Here is a 14,715-nt window from a genome sequence, read left to right as displayed (position 1 = left end):
GTCCTAAACTTCCTTTCTAGCATTACCTATGGCATTCTCCAAAATTCCCACCCATTCTATAATCATATGGACTACCTTTTTATTCCTTGAATAAACCATTAACATTATACTATTATCATGGGTCATACACAATCATTTAACAGATTTAATAGTCATGGTTTTGGCTTTCTGAGCATCCATGACATGTAGTAAATTTAAATATAGCTGAATGACAGATTTGAATCACAAGTTCTGCAAAATTGATGTATGGATGCAAGTCCTACAGTAAGTGAATGAGCACAAGCATCCCCATGCATCTGCCTTTCAGTATAATGACATTTGTTGTACTTCAGATATATAGTTACTCTCGCCAAAATTTTGAAGGAATCACTTAATTTCACTATGTTTTAAAAAAGAAATAGTAAGCTATAGGGAAACACAACTTGCAGGATTCACAGCCTTAGGATTTATTCCTAAGATATACAAATGCTTACCCTAGTTACTTCTCTGTGCAGGAAATAGGAAAATAAACTTTTATTCTTATTCTAAATATATTAGTTTCTATCATAGCCTTTTATGCCTTTTCTTAATTATCTATTTACATGCAAATTCTTCCTTACAAATTAAAGAAAATTAGAAAGCATCCCACATACTTGAAATGCTGTAGATGGCTTTTTAGAATATAGAATTGAGCTATTTCTTTCTAAGATAAAAAAGGATTTTTAGATACCATGATGAATTGGTTATATATAGAAACTAATATCAATCTAATATGTTAAAAATGTATCATATATGCATAATTATTTTCCTTTCACTTATTTTAAATTTTTTTTCTGTTATGCTACCTTATGTGCTATATTCATGCAAAGTCAAGAATAAAATAGAGAGGGATTTGTTGTTTTTCCTGATGCTAACAATTTCAGTTAATTTTAAAATATTAGAAACAGGTCTTCAAATATCTTTTTTATGTCTCAGGAATTTTCTTCTATTGTACCAACAACAAAACTGCTTGGTTTTGAGAGATACCTATAGGAATAGATAAATGTACAACACATAAGTAAGACAACAAAAATGAACTGACTTGTAAAAGCATGTAAATATTCATAGATAAACTCCCCAAAGCTAGCTACACTGTTGTAGAAATATTTTTTAAAACTATCAAAAAAGTTCATGAGATGAACATGCTATCATATTATCCACACAGTATTTACATTAAATCAGGAAGGATAAGCTATCTAACTTCATTCAAATGCAGATTAGCAGAGGATCTGCACATCCTAATCATTCAGGGACACAAGCTGATGGAAGCTCCAAAATGAAATATTTCCATGCCCTCTCAAAGTGAGGGATTGTGGGAAATCATGCATGGGTTTATAAAGATTGCATTTAGAGTAAAGATGCTTTTCGTACCCTGAATTTTAATTGGCTAAAGCAAGTCACATGCCACATTATCTTTCAAAAGTATATGGAAGTGCCAACCTACCATGTGTCTGAAAAGAAAAGAAGAGCAGCATGCAAATAACTTAATGAAACATAAGGAATAGTCAGCAATATTGTGATAGGAATATAATGGGACAGGTAGCTGTCGTACACCTGAAAGTAATGTGACATTGTATGTCAACAATACTCAAAAAAACCCTAAAAACTTTATTTCAAAAATAATCAAATTAATATAACAATGAGGTGCAGTTTTTTGTAGGTACAGTTTACCTCGATCAGCATGGGTTTGAACCATCTGGGTCCCCTTATATGCAGATTTTTTCAATAAATATAATAGAGTACTTTAAATATATTTTCTTGTGATTTTCTTAACATTTTCCCACTTACTTTGTTGTCAGAATACAGTATTTAACAGATATAACATGCAAAATATGTGTTAATCTGTTGTTCATGTTATTGGTAACGTTTCTAGGCAAGAGTAGGCTGTTAGTAGTTGTTTTTAGGAAGTCAAAAGTTACATGTAGATTTTCGATTATGTGGGGAATTGCCGCCCCTAACCCAGGCATTGTTCAAGGGTCAAATGAAGTAATCAAGCAGCAAATGCCTAAAGCTTGAGCATACTTAGAGAGAGTATAAATGTTAATTGCATGCCTATATTACACTTAGATCTTATTTATTGAAAGTATATAATCTTGGGACACCTGGGTGGCTCAGCAGTTGAGCATCTGCCTTTGGCTCAGGCAGTGATCCCCAGGTCCGGGATCAAATCCCACATCCGGCTCCCTGTAGGGAGCCCGCTTCTGCCTCTGCCTTCTGTCTCTGCATCTCTCTCTGTCTCCCATGAAGAAAAATAAATAAATATTTTTAAAAGGTATATAATCTAAATATAATATAGGCATGTAAAATATAATCTAAATATAATATAGGCATGTAATTATAATTTACACTCTCTGTAAGTATGCTTAAGCAATTAATATTACTAGCTATTAATATTGTTTGAATTGGCACTGCTAGTTCTCACAATCTTTCCTAAAGAAATAATCCAAAGTGCAGATTTTCATAAAATAATTTTAGCATCATTTATAATTGAGCACTTATATATATATCCAATTAAACAATTCAAATATCAAAAAAACGTGTAATGATCATTTTATTATTCTTGGTAATTGAAGATCTACAGGTTTTTATGAAAGCCTGGGATTTTTTTTTCTTGCTTTTGCATTTGTAGTTAGAGGACTTTTCATCACCACTGAAAAGAACAATGTACTTAAATTTTGGAATGAGTTTTCTTTTTTTTAAACTCTTTTCATTATAGCAGGTAACTTCCATCATTCACAGTGTTTTAGCTTTCCATATACGTATTAGCTGAGGGAGGATTGTGAATCTAATGGCTCATCCCATTAATTGAGCAGTAATAATGAATTTGCAGTGTCATTGTACCTCAAAAACCATGGGCTCTTCTTTCCTTTTTGTGCCTTCTTCCATTGTCATAAAATACAAGATGAATCCATCAATTCACCATGGCGCCTTATTATATTTAGCCTTTTCAGACATATATGTTTTTTTCATACATATGTAGAAGTTCTGGGAAAATGGAAATGCATGCTAGTAATATCCAGTGAGGGTTTAAAGGTTTCAGGAAAATAAAATGGCCCAGTTGGGTCTGAAATTAGAAGTTAGGCTTGAAGTGCATTCTAGGAAAATGGGAGCAGGAACCAGCATCTCTAATGGGAAAGCACCACAAACAATTCAGCCTAAGGGAAGACTGGGACAGAAAAGACCTAGACCATGACATATCTTATGTTATGCTAAGAATTTTGGATGTTATCTTGTAAATAAGATGACAGTAAGAAGAACATGTTTTGGATATAGTCTGTGTATCTGGTTGGATATAGCCATTAGACAGGTGGATATTTCAGTTGAAGCTATGGAGATAGCTTTTTGCTGGTAAAATACTCCTGAATATGATCAGCATATAGATGATGGCGAATAGTAGAAACTGGAAATTTTACCCTTGAAAAATTATTTACAGAGAGTATAAAGCAGTAGGCAAGTGATGAAACCAAAGATTCTTGAATATATTATTTTTTCTTTTTGTACTAGTTATAGGGAAAAGCTTACTTTCCCCTGTGATATCTGTGGCCTGCAATTCTGAAAATGACCAGATAGAAGTACAGTGTGCTATAAAAGCCATAATGGTGGAGAGAAGGAGAACAGAGGGTAAGCTATTCAAGCTTATCAAAAAAAAAAAAAAAAAGGAAATGATAGTCAACAGCTTGGTTTTAGTGATTACTATGTAACAGGTACTGTTCTAAATTATGTATATCCTTAATCCTCGTGACACTTTGGAACAGAAAAAGGTTAAGTAACTTGCCAAGCTATTAAGAGTTAAAACCGGGATTTTTTTTTTTTAAGAGCATAAGTTTTTACTCAGTCTGGTTCGAGCATCTCTGTTCTCCATCACTGCCTTTCTCTGCTTAAACTAGTCCATATTTTTTAGAATTTAACTAGTGAGATTATCGTGATATTCAAAAATCTCTTTAACTTCAACTGTGGTCTTCCCAGCCTTGTATTAGAAACATCTAATATGGTACCTTTCCTTGCTCCAATTTGTACTATAGTAGGTTCTGATTTCTAATAATCACTATAATGATATTAACCATAACATATGGAAAGTTAAGTATTACTATTTTTTTAATTAACTATTGTTTATTGGAAAAGCAGGAGCAATTTAAACTATTTTTAAAATGAAGAATCCATAAAGGAAGTAGAACTACTAAGAAAATTTAGAATAAAGATGTCCTGTGATAAAGAGATCCAGCTATTTAATCTTTCTGACCTCAGTTTCCTCATCGATAAAATGGTGTCTCCATTACTGAATAGTTTTGAGAGTCAAAGTTGCTGTTCACAGAACATCTAATATGATAATATCTGCAAACTAATGTCTGAGTATTTTGTATACTTCACTTAAAAATATATATGAAATTACAACTCAAAGGAAAGTTATGTTCCAAACATAATGACTACTATAAGCAAGTGAAACATTATTGTTTGGCTATTAGTAGAATGTGAAATTGTCTTACTTCCATTCACCTCACTAAATCTAATTTCATGTAAAATTTAAAACTTAGAATAATGATCTTAGTGTCAGGTTTAGAGTACTTTGACATTTTTAGTTTGAGCATTCTAAAATTATACATATAATTTGCACTGCCTCAAAGTACACTCATAAATCTCTTTCATACATCCAGGTTTGTGAGGTAGAGCTAATATGACTTTAAAATAACATTTTAGTTATAGGTAAAGAGAAAATAAATTTCTCAAAAATATCCCATTAAGATAAGGAAAGAATAAAATCACTGAAATGAAAATCCCTTTACATAATAGTCTGCTATCATGTATAATTAAAAACTCATTTGGGCTTTAGAAGTCTAGGAAAATATTCCCATTCAGACATAAGCTGCTTATAAAGAACCGGGGAAGATGAAATAGAGGGCTGTATTTTTTCTAATCATATATAATGTCTGTATGTGCATGTTAGCATTTTTTAATTTGCATTAATATTGAAATATTAATTTGAGTCCATTGAGAAAACATTTACTGAATACCAACTCTTTGTGTAGCATTATGTTAGTTTCTAAAGATATAAAGAAGAACTGGTCCCTACCAGTAGGCAAATGACAACCTAGTGGTAGACAGCCAATCAGAAAATCAGTTAACTTCAAGAGCAACAAGAAGAAATTATTGTGGAAACACAGAAGAATGAGTGTTATATTCTTACAAACATGATTAGGAAAAGCTTAATAAATGAAATTGTATTTTACCTGGATTTACACATTCTCAATTGGAGGGCATAGGTACATAGTAGTGTGATCATGAGTAATAGCAGAGGGGAAATAAAAAGGATCAGAGAATCTAGGTCGTAACAGCAAATTATATTTTAGACAATTCAAATGTTCATAATACCTACTTATTAATAATATATATTTATAATTATTTTATGAGAATATGCAAAATATTCCAATTGCTAAAACATTTTAGTTTCATACAATGTTGATTTTGATTTAGCGAAATTATTTTTGTGGTTTTACAAATTATTGAAATGGTAATATGTGAAAAATGAAGGGCACAAACCTTGAAAAAACTAGCACTTTCTTACAGAATATTTTTAAAATGAGATTTTGTCATCTCTTCATACTTTGGTTGTATATGTGTGGGAAGAGAAGGTGATTTAACATGTGTGCAGCCATGATGGAAAAATGTAAAACTTGTGTGATGATATCAGACTTTTGTAAAGAATATAATATATTTTTTTAAAGAAAAAAGAATACAGACTGTATATTGAGTGCCAGTGGGAAACTATTTTAACAAAACTACCTTTTCTAGGTCTTGGTATAAAACTGAGAATTGCTCACCTACCTTGTTAGAATTAGGTCATGACATGCAGTAGCTGCTTGTGGCCAAGAAGATGGTAGGAAAGTAATTAAAACTTTCTAGAATGTAGGATTTTTGGAGTTTATATCCTAGGGCTTTTAGATGTTGTAGCTGCATAGGGACAACTGTTGCAAGTAATGTGATTATAGACTGTGTCTTGCCATGTCATTCTCCCCCCTCCTTGTCCTCCCTTTTTTTTTTTCTCCTGAGATTTAGATACCACATAGTTAGCTGGCGCTCTTAATCATGTACTTGTCCTACACACCCAAACCCACCCCTTGGAGATGGCTTGTATTGAGAGGCATTTGGGTGAGCAGTGACTGTGGAATCAAAGGATATCACTCTGGAAACATAATTATTTAGTAATTTTTTATCCAAAACCTAAAATAGGTCTTATGAAGAACCAGGTTGAACTAAATAGAACAATTACTATTCTCATAAGATTAATAAGAAGATACTATCATCAAAATAACCTAAAAGTAAAGCACTCTTCTATGCAGTTTAAATGTATTGTTTAACATACAAAAATATAGGTATGTAAAACATACACAGACACACACACATTTCTAAACTACAACAAAGATGCTGCTTTGGAAATACACATTTTATTATATCATCTTTCCAAATAAATAACTGGAAAATAGAAAAACTATTTGGCTTGAGAAACTGAGTTCTTCCAAATGTGGATGTTGAGTATGAGCCAACTCTATTAATTTCATTGGAATATCCAAATGCAAGCATCTGGATGTGAGCATATTAACAAGAATCAGCTTTCTATCTAAAATAGCTCAAATATTAGTTTACAGCATTATACATGTTTTAATCCAAAATTATGATTGCCAGTCTATTTTATCTAAGCCCCTAAACAAATATTAGCATTAACAAATTCTCTTCATCCTTCAAGCTGTGACAGATAATGTCTCTTGTCTTTTAGTTGTCTTACTGACATTCTGTACTATAGTGTGTACCACACAGGGTGCGTACTGGAAACTACATTTTCCAAACCCATTTTTTAATTGTTGGGTGATAATTCTCTCTCCAAGTATCTTATATTTCTACATGTTTTGCAAGTGAGGCACTAAGTGCCCTATTTTTACCATTTCTCTTCTCAAGGATATTTATATAGCAAAAAGCCACAAAAGATAAAGGCTAAAGCTGCTCCAAGAGGAATATGCATCTTTAATATGAAGCTGATTGTACAGTACAGTTAGGGAAAATTTTAATTAGTAAAATTATAAAGTAAAATGTAATAATATACATCTTCAACAGTATTTTAATAGAGATTTCAACAAGCTATTGTATTCCAGCTAAATTAAACTTCCTTTGTTCTTTTTATATTAAAATTTTATGTATCTGCTTTTATGCATGATATTCAAAGTTTAATTTGGCAAAGCTCTATTTTATTTAGCAGTATATTGAAGCAAAGAATATGGAGTGAGAAGCGTAAGACCTGGTTTACATTTCGCCTTTTTACATTCTATTCAAATGCCTAACCAGAATTACCTAAACATACTTGGTGTCTACTTTCCCAGAAAATTATCGATAAAAAATCTACCCTACCAGTAGGTTTTATTTCACATCCTTATGGTATGGGTCAAATGAAATAAAATAAATGACATGCTTCCATATTATACATCTCTCTGTAAAAAGTAGTTGTTTATTATGTATATTTTGCTTTATTACAGAAAGGATTTGATGCAGTTTACAATCTTAGCAGATTGAACTAATGCAAATCCCCATTGATCCCCTCTCTGTTCACATATAACAATACGACCGCATAGAAGTGTTGGATGAAATAAATTTTAAAATTTCAAATATTTTTACAATATAAGGCAATCTCAAAATAAAAAAGAGGAAATCTACTCCCCAAAATTAGCAAAGGATAAGGAACAGAAGTACAACAAGGAGTGATCGGTGTCATGGAGTTTTAAATAATTAATTTTTGTACCTGAAGGTAGATCTGTAAAATAAATCTCTTCATAACAGCAAGGTCTTAGATACATATTACAACATGAATGAAACCCAAGAATTATGCGTTGTGAAAAAACATGACTCAAAGGTTATGTCCTGGGCTCCTGGTTATAGATAGAATGGAATAGATTTATTTTCCTCTGTTTCTCCTTGATAAAGTACAACTAAAAACTCTGTAGAAATTATACTAGATAAATCATAAAAGGACTCTGAGAGGTGGCAAGAGAGCAGGGGGATCTTCTTGTCTTGAAGAATGGCATGATGGTAAGTTGTTTTTTTTTTCTTCTTTTTAAAACAATACTCTATATATCCTGACTGGGAACTGGATTAATCTGTAACTTGGAAAACAAAACAGGCACATACCCGAAAAGCCTGATTTTCAGCCAAAAGAAGAGGAAAAAGGGACCCCAGGCTGAAAGAAACATTTTTGACAAATAATTGCCAAACCCCAACCAAATACCATAGGTACCCTCCAGCTCCCCCTGGCGCCCCCTGTGGACTCAGTGAAGACCTAGTGAGGAGTCTAGACTTCACATTCTTCTCCTAGTGGGGACTGGTGAAGCGCCTCATCCTCTCAACTAGTGAATTGGAAAATCTCAGAGAAAAAGAAGCAGAAGAAAGGGATTCCTTAAATTTGCATGTAAAGTCCTGAGCAGACCCTTAAGCAACCCACATGGGAAATTATTACACCAAAGGGTTTAAGAACTGAAATATAGTGTGGATTAATACCCAGGTTTTCAGAGTGGTGTCTGAGTAGTATTCTTCATAAATGGAGTAGACTAGAACAGTCCTGTAAAGAAAAGGCTCTGAAAATTCTTACTGGATCCAGTAAGTAGGCCTGGGCCTACTTGGTAACCTAAACAGGATGGCTGACTGCTAAAATTGAAGATTTAAATAAGATCTAGAATTTCTTAAATTCAAAATATTCAGGATACAATTCAAAATCTCTAGTCACACCAAGAACTAGTACAATTATAACCAGAAGGAGAAAGATAATCAAGAGATGCCAGTGCCAGGATGTCTCAGATGCTGAAATTGTCCAACAAGGATTTTAAAGCAGCTATCCTAAAAATGCTTCAATGAGCAGTGGTTGAAACAAATGAAACAGAAAATATCAGCAAAGAGATAGAAGATCTACAAAAGAGCCAAACAAATGGCTCAACCCAGGGAAGACTTCATAACCTGACATATTATGGCCATTTAAGATGTTAAAATATTAAAATATTTCATTGCCATGAAAAAGGCCAATACATTCGACAAAAAATGTTAAGAATGAAAAATTGTATATAGAAGTATAGCTTAGAAGTTTAACTTAGAGAAATTCAGAATAAAAAGTAGAAAAAAAAAAAAAAAAACCTTAAAAGTGAATCAGTCAAAATGAAGCACTCAAATGAAGCACTTGGGGGGAGCACCTGGGTGACTCAGTCAGTTAAGTATCTGACTCTTGGTTTTAGCTGAGGTCATAATTTCAGGGTCCTGAGATGGAGCCCTTGTCAGGCTCAACACTTAGCACAGAGTCTGTCTCTTTCCTCTGCTCCTCCCCCCACCCCACACTCCTTGTCTCTCTCTCTAAGTAAATAAAATCTTAAAGAAAAAAATAAAGCACTGTAATTATATGATTTTTCTATTAGTTATTATTAAAGGAAACATAGCCTCTGTCTTATACAAAGTGATTCAGAAAATTGAAACAGAAGAAAAGGATCATTACTATTAGGTTAAAATTTGATCTCAAGTTTTTAACTAAAATTTCATTTATAGCAGAAGTACAGATAATTTAATTCCAAATAACAAAATGCCAAACTCAACCATTAAAAATATGCCTAACATCCAAATATATTTTAATCATGAGCAATATAGGTTACTAAGTAATTAAATTGTTCAGTTTTTTTATAGACTGGTTTTCTATGACCTAGTGAAATTATGGAGAGCATCTAACAGGTGTAATGATTTTGGTTTAGAAATAATCAGAAGCCATTATTCTGGACAGTAATTAGAAAGTGGATCCAGTTTTCTGGTACAGCCATTTCCATGCAGATGACAACAGAATAGACACATATATGACAACAGAATCATCTTTTCAGTTTATGAGAGCGTGCTCACCCTTCTATTTCCTATACCAAAAGCAGGACAAATGAGAATAGTGAAGTAAATAGTTTATTTAAAACTGTTATGAAATCTCAAAAACATAAAGAGCTAGAAGGTGAATGAGAAGGGAACACATCTCTGTTCACTTTGAGGACACTATTTTCTGTTCCTACAGAAATGGCACCCACTAAGCCTTCTGTCACAACAGATTAAGGCACAGGTTCTAATACCAGTTAACAAATCTGTATTGAGTTCTTCATCACTGTTTTACTTAAAGTACTTAGGCATAGTCCTACCTTTAGAGGGATGTGCCAGGGAAATATCAACAAAAATCTCAGTCTTAGTGTAGATGTAAAATGCTATTGCCTTTCTGGAGGCAAATGGACAGCATATATTGAAATCTAAATGTGACTACAGTTTGATTCAGTAGTAATTTTGTTTAAAATTGGAGAGTAGAGAACAGTTGTTAAAAACATTGATTATGATGCCTGATAGGATGTGTGGAAAGCCCAGACCTAGCCCTTACTAGCTGTGTGGACTTAGATAAGTAGCTTTTTACCTTCAGAGCAGTGAGGAAATAATAATACCTTTTTCGCATAACACAGTGCTTGGCACATATTACCTTAAAGAAATTATTGTACAAGTACACCAAGCTTCTTCCTAACAGCACTTTTTCAAAACCTTAAAATAATAAGCTACTGACAGCTTGCATAGAAGTTCCTCCTTATTTGCATTTATATATCTTGGATCACTGTACATAAATGAGATGTATTTCATAATACAGAATGACAAGTGCTTCAATACAAATTGTTAAGTGGGAAAAATTGCAGTTTGACATACACCAAATTACTTAATTTGCCTATAAAATTTTTAAAAACCTGTCTTATTGGTATTTTAATAAATGTATTTAAACACCTAGGAAGAGATCTAATGGTATAGATACCAAATTGATGGCAATAGCTACTTTTGGGAGAAGACTGGAATTTTGGTGAAATCAAGTGGAATTTTTTTGATATATAATATTCTAAGTGTTATGAGATAGATACATGTGTGACTTCATTTTAAAAATTAAAAATTAAAATCGTACATTTTTATAAGTTGTTTTTACAATGTAGTACAGTAAAGGAATATTGTCCAGAAACAATGTTGCATTTCAAGAATAAATTTTGATTATATATTTTAATGGCATGCTCACCTGTTAAGCCAATAGGCCTATGCTTTGTGATTAATAAATGAACAGATTTTTAGAAAATAAAACAAAGTGCCCTTTTAGTGCAAACAACCTCGACCTTACCCCATAAATTAATACATACTCTCAAAATTTGAGGAATAGAAAAATCCTGTCTGGATGCTTTATATTTTTAAGCTTTTGAATCACATATTGAAATAGGATCATTTCCATAGCCCAGGCTGAAGAAGCCTTTTGTATATAAAGTTCAAAGTATTGGTTTTCCTTTACAAAATTTATTTTGCCAATGTCAGAAAAGTTGACAATTTAGATCTGGCCTCCCAGACCCTCTTTCACCAAAGTCACATGACTGATGACTAGTCCCCAGACTTCTAATTTCTAGACTTAGTAGTCAGTATTTAGATGTTCAGAAACAATTAAATGGGACATAAATAATAAAGCTTAAAAGGCAATTTTTAACAGATCAAATATCTTAGGATATATCAATTGCCACAAACAGAATAGTAGAAAGATTGAAATAGATCTCTTCTAACTTGCCATCTCTTCAACTCAAAGAAGAAATGTGATTTTTAGAGAAGCCATGTGATTGAGAATTATATTTTTATTTTCAGAATTAGATGATAAAATCTTACTATTTTTATTGCCTTTCGTTGTTGAAAGTTCTGAAAGTGAATCCAAAAATAACACAATGTCACAAAATTGTGATATTCATGAATATCCATCATACTCATAAATGATATTCATAAATGACCATGTTGTTCAGATTAAAATAAAGAGAAGGTCCACATACTAAAAAGTTGATGGTATACCCTTAATATGTAATAACATTTTAAAAAACATTAAGCCATAGAACAAGTGTAGCATGTAGAACAAGAGTTCTGCTTTTTCCTGTGATGACAAAGCTGGTGTTTTATTGAAAATTCTTAACAAAACTTTAACCAAATTTAGCGTCTATATTTTTCTGCTGCTCTAAGCATTTAGTTTGCTTTTTAGATAAGCTGGCATTAAGTCCTATATAAATATAGAGGAGCTCTGTAAGCACGTCCACTTCCATTAATAAGGGAATGAAACAAACATATGTGGTTCTCATTAGAAACTATTGTCATTTTCCCAAATATGCATATATTCTGATACATAATGAGACATTCTTTTTTTAACTCAGAGTTAAAACTACTTTCTTAAAAAAAAAAAGATTTTATTTATTCATTCATGAGAGACACAGAGAAAGAGAAGCAGAGACATAGGCAGAGGGAGAAGTAGGCCCCCTGCAAGGAGCCCAATGCGGGACTCAATCCCACCCCAGGATCACACTCACCCCGAGCTGAAGACAGATGCCCAACCGCTGAGCCACCCAGGCATCCCAAAACTATTTTCTAATTTCAAATATTTCATATTAACTCATGTCGGTTTTAGTTTATACATGTTATGTATTTTTTAATATAAAGGTTTTTATTTACCAATATCACTGAAGAAAAAGTTCTAAGTATTTTCTCATTAAAGATAATAGCAGTTGATTAATTCATGGAAAAGTATGTGGATGTATAAATGTATAAGTAGACTGTCATATTACATAGTAGTTGTTATATAAAGTTCTGAAATTATTTAACCAAGTAATTATAAATATATTATACATTTGTAACATTATAGTCAATGTGGATCACATAAATTGACTTTTCAAAAAATAGTTTTTACTATAGAGACCATAGTAAACCTCTTACTGATTGCAAATAAAATTTAGACAAAAGAAAAACATACTATTCCTCCATTTTGAGATTCTTGAAGAATCCAAGTTTGTGTTACCTCATGGTCTCCAGTACTTTGCTCTATGCAGATACAAGAATATATCTACTATATGTTGGTCTGAGTTTAGTTCATATAACTTTAGTGGAAAAATATAAGACTAGCTCAGGTATTGATGGATAAGTTTAGGGATACTTACTGAATTTACATCCATTAATCCACAATTATCAAGATATATAAGTCAGCCTAAATATATCTAAATACATACTTTATCTTATTGTCCTGGGTAATTTGAATACGAGTGTATTTGTAACTCTGAATTACTAATGCAATTATGGTTGTGTGCTCACCCTGGCTAGATGAGTAGTGATTTTGGGCTCCCATTACCTTGGCACCTGTTCTGAGTTAATAAAAATAAAATTCAGCATATTTCTTGTTTGTTTGGTTCAGTTTTCTTGTTTTGTCCTTGTACACCTGCAAATCTGATGGTAGGAAACTCTTATTCAGAGCTGTGAAAATGTTTATGAGAAATCAGTTAAGTACTAATGACATTTATCAATATCATTACCTCATAATAGGTATCTACTTAAACTTTATCAGCCTCCTGAAAGTTGACGGGAAAAAATGAAAGTAACGGAATAATGTCTAAGTAACACTCCAAGTGAGAGTTTCATCAAAAATTATGTGTGTAGGGGCACCTGGGTGGCTCAGTCGATTAAGCATCTGCCTTCAGCTTATGTATGACCCCAGAGTCCTGGGATTGAGCCCCGCAGTGGGCTCCCTGCTTAGCAGGGACTACTTCTTCCTCAACCTTTGCCACTCCTGCTTGTGTACACACGCTCTCTCTCAAATAAAAAAATGAAATCTTTAAAAAAATTACGTGTGTATATATTATTATATATTATACATATGTCATATATAAACACTGTGATATATTAAAATTAGTGAAACTTTAGGGGAAACTTTAGGTTCTCAAGAACTTAATTGTACCCACATAATATGCAACAAATATATTGCCTTTAAAAGTAGAAAAAAAACTATCTAAATTGTGTTTCTGTTCTAGAAGTTTTTAAATATTTTATTGCATCTCAAAGCCTGCGTTTTACTCATGTACCACTATGTAGCAAACCATCCTAAACTTAACTGTGCAAAATGACAACGATTTTTTTATGCTCATGGATTTTGTAGTACAGGAATTTGGAAAGGGCATATTAAGGTCATCTGTTCCATAATGTCAAAGGCCTCAGCTTACAAAATGAATCCACAACTGGAGGCTGGAGTCATCCAAAAGTTTATTCATTCACAAGTCTAATGTGCTCGCTTCGGTAGCACATATACAGGTCTAATGGTTAATGCTGGCCTTTGTCTGTGACCTTAGAAGGGGGTCTTGGCCAGAACACTTACTTGTGGCTTCTCCATGTGGTTTCTTGTGTTTCCTCACTGCATGGTGGCCAAATTCCAAGAGGAAGCATCCCAAGAAACCTAGGTGGAAACTGTATCACCTTTTATGACCTTTAATGACATATTTTTCAAAGTCACAGGATTTTCCCCAATTCAAAAAAGAGGAACATAGACCCTGTCTCTTGATGGTCAGTGTGTAACAATTACATTATATGAAAAGCATTTGAGACAGGAGATATTGTTGTGGCTGTTAATGGTTAAAGTGCAGTCTGGCACAAGCAGATTGGACAGGTATTTCACCAAAAAAGACATACAAATGGACCAATAAACAGAAGAACATACTGTCAGCATCATTAGTCATCAGGGAAATGGAAATGGAAACCATAATAAATTACCATACACCCATTAGAAAGGCTAATTAAAAAGATAGACTATACCTAGTGTTAGTATATGGAGCAACTGGAACACTCATACAT

At 32.8% G+C, this 14,715-nt stretch overlaps 1 long non-coding RNA gene across 1 annotated transcript in view; it reads left to right on the top strand.

Annotated features, from left to right (window-relative positions):
• Nucleotides 1-14,715, top strand: part of LOC119868187 — an 88,210-nt gene that overhangs the window by 45,257 nt on the left and 28,238 nt on the right. The gene's annotated exons all lie outside the window — the stretch shown is intronic.

Source organism: Canis lupus, chromosome X (genome assembly GCF_011100685.1).
Source record: "Canis lupus familiaris isolate Mischka breed German Shepherd chromosome X, alternate assembly UU_Cfam_GSD_1.0, whole genome shotgun sequence".
Classification (NCBI taxonomy): Eukaryota; Metazoa; Chordata; class Mammalia; order Carnivora; family Canidae; genus Canis; species Canis lupus.
This window is presented reverse-complemented; position numbering and strand designations above follow the sequence as displayed.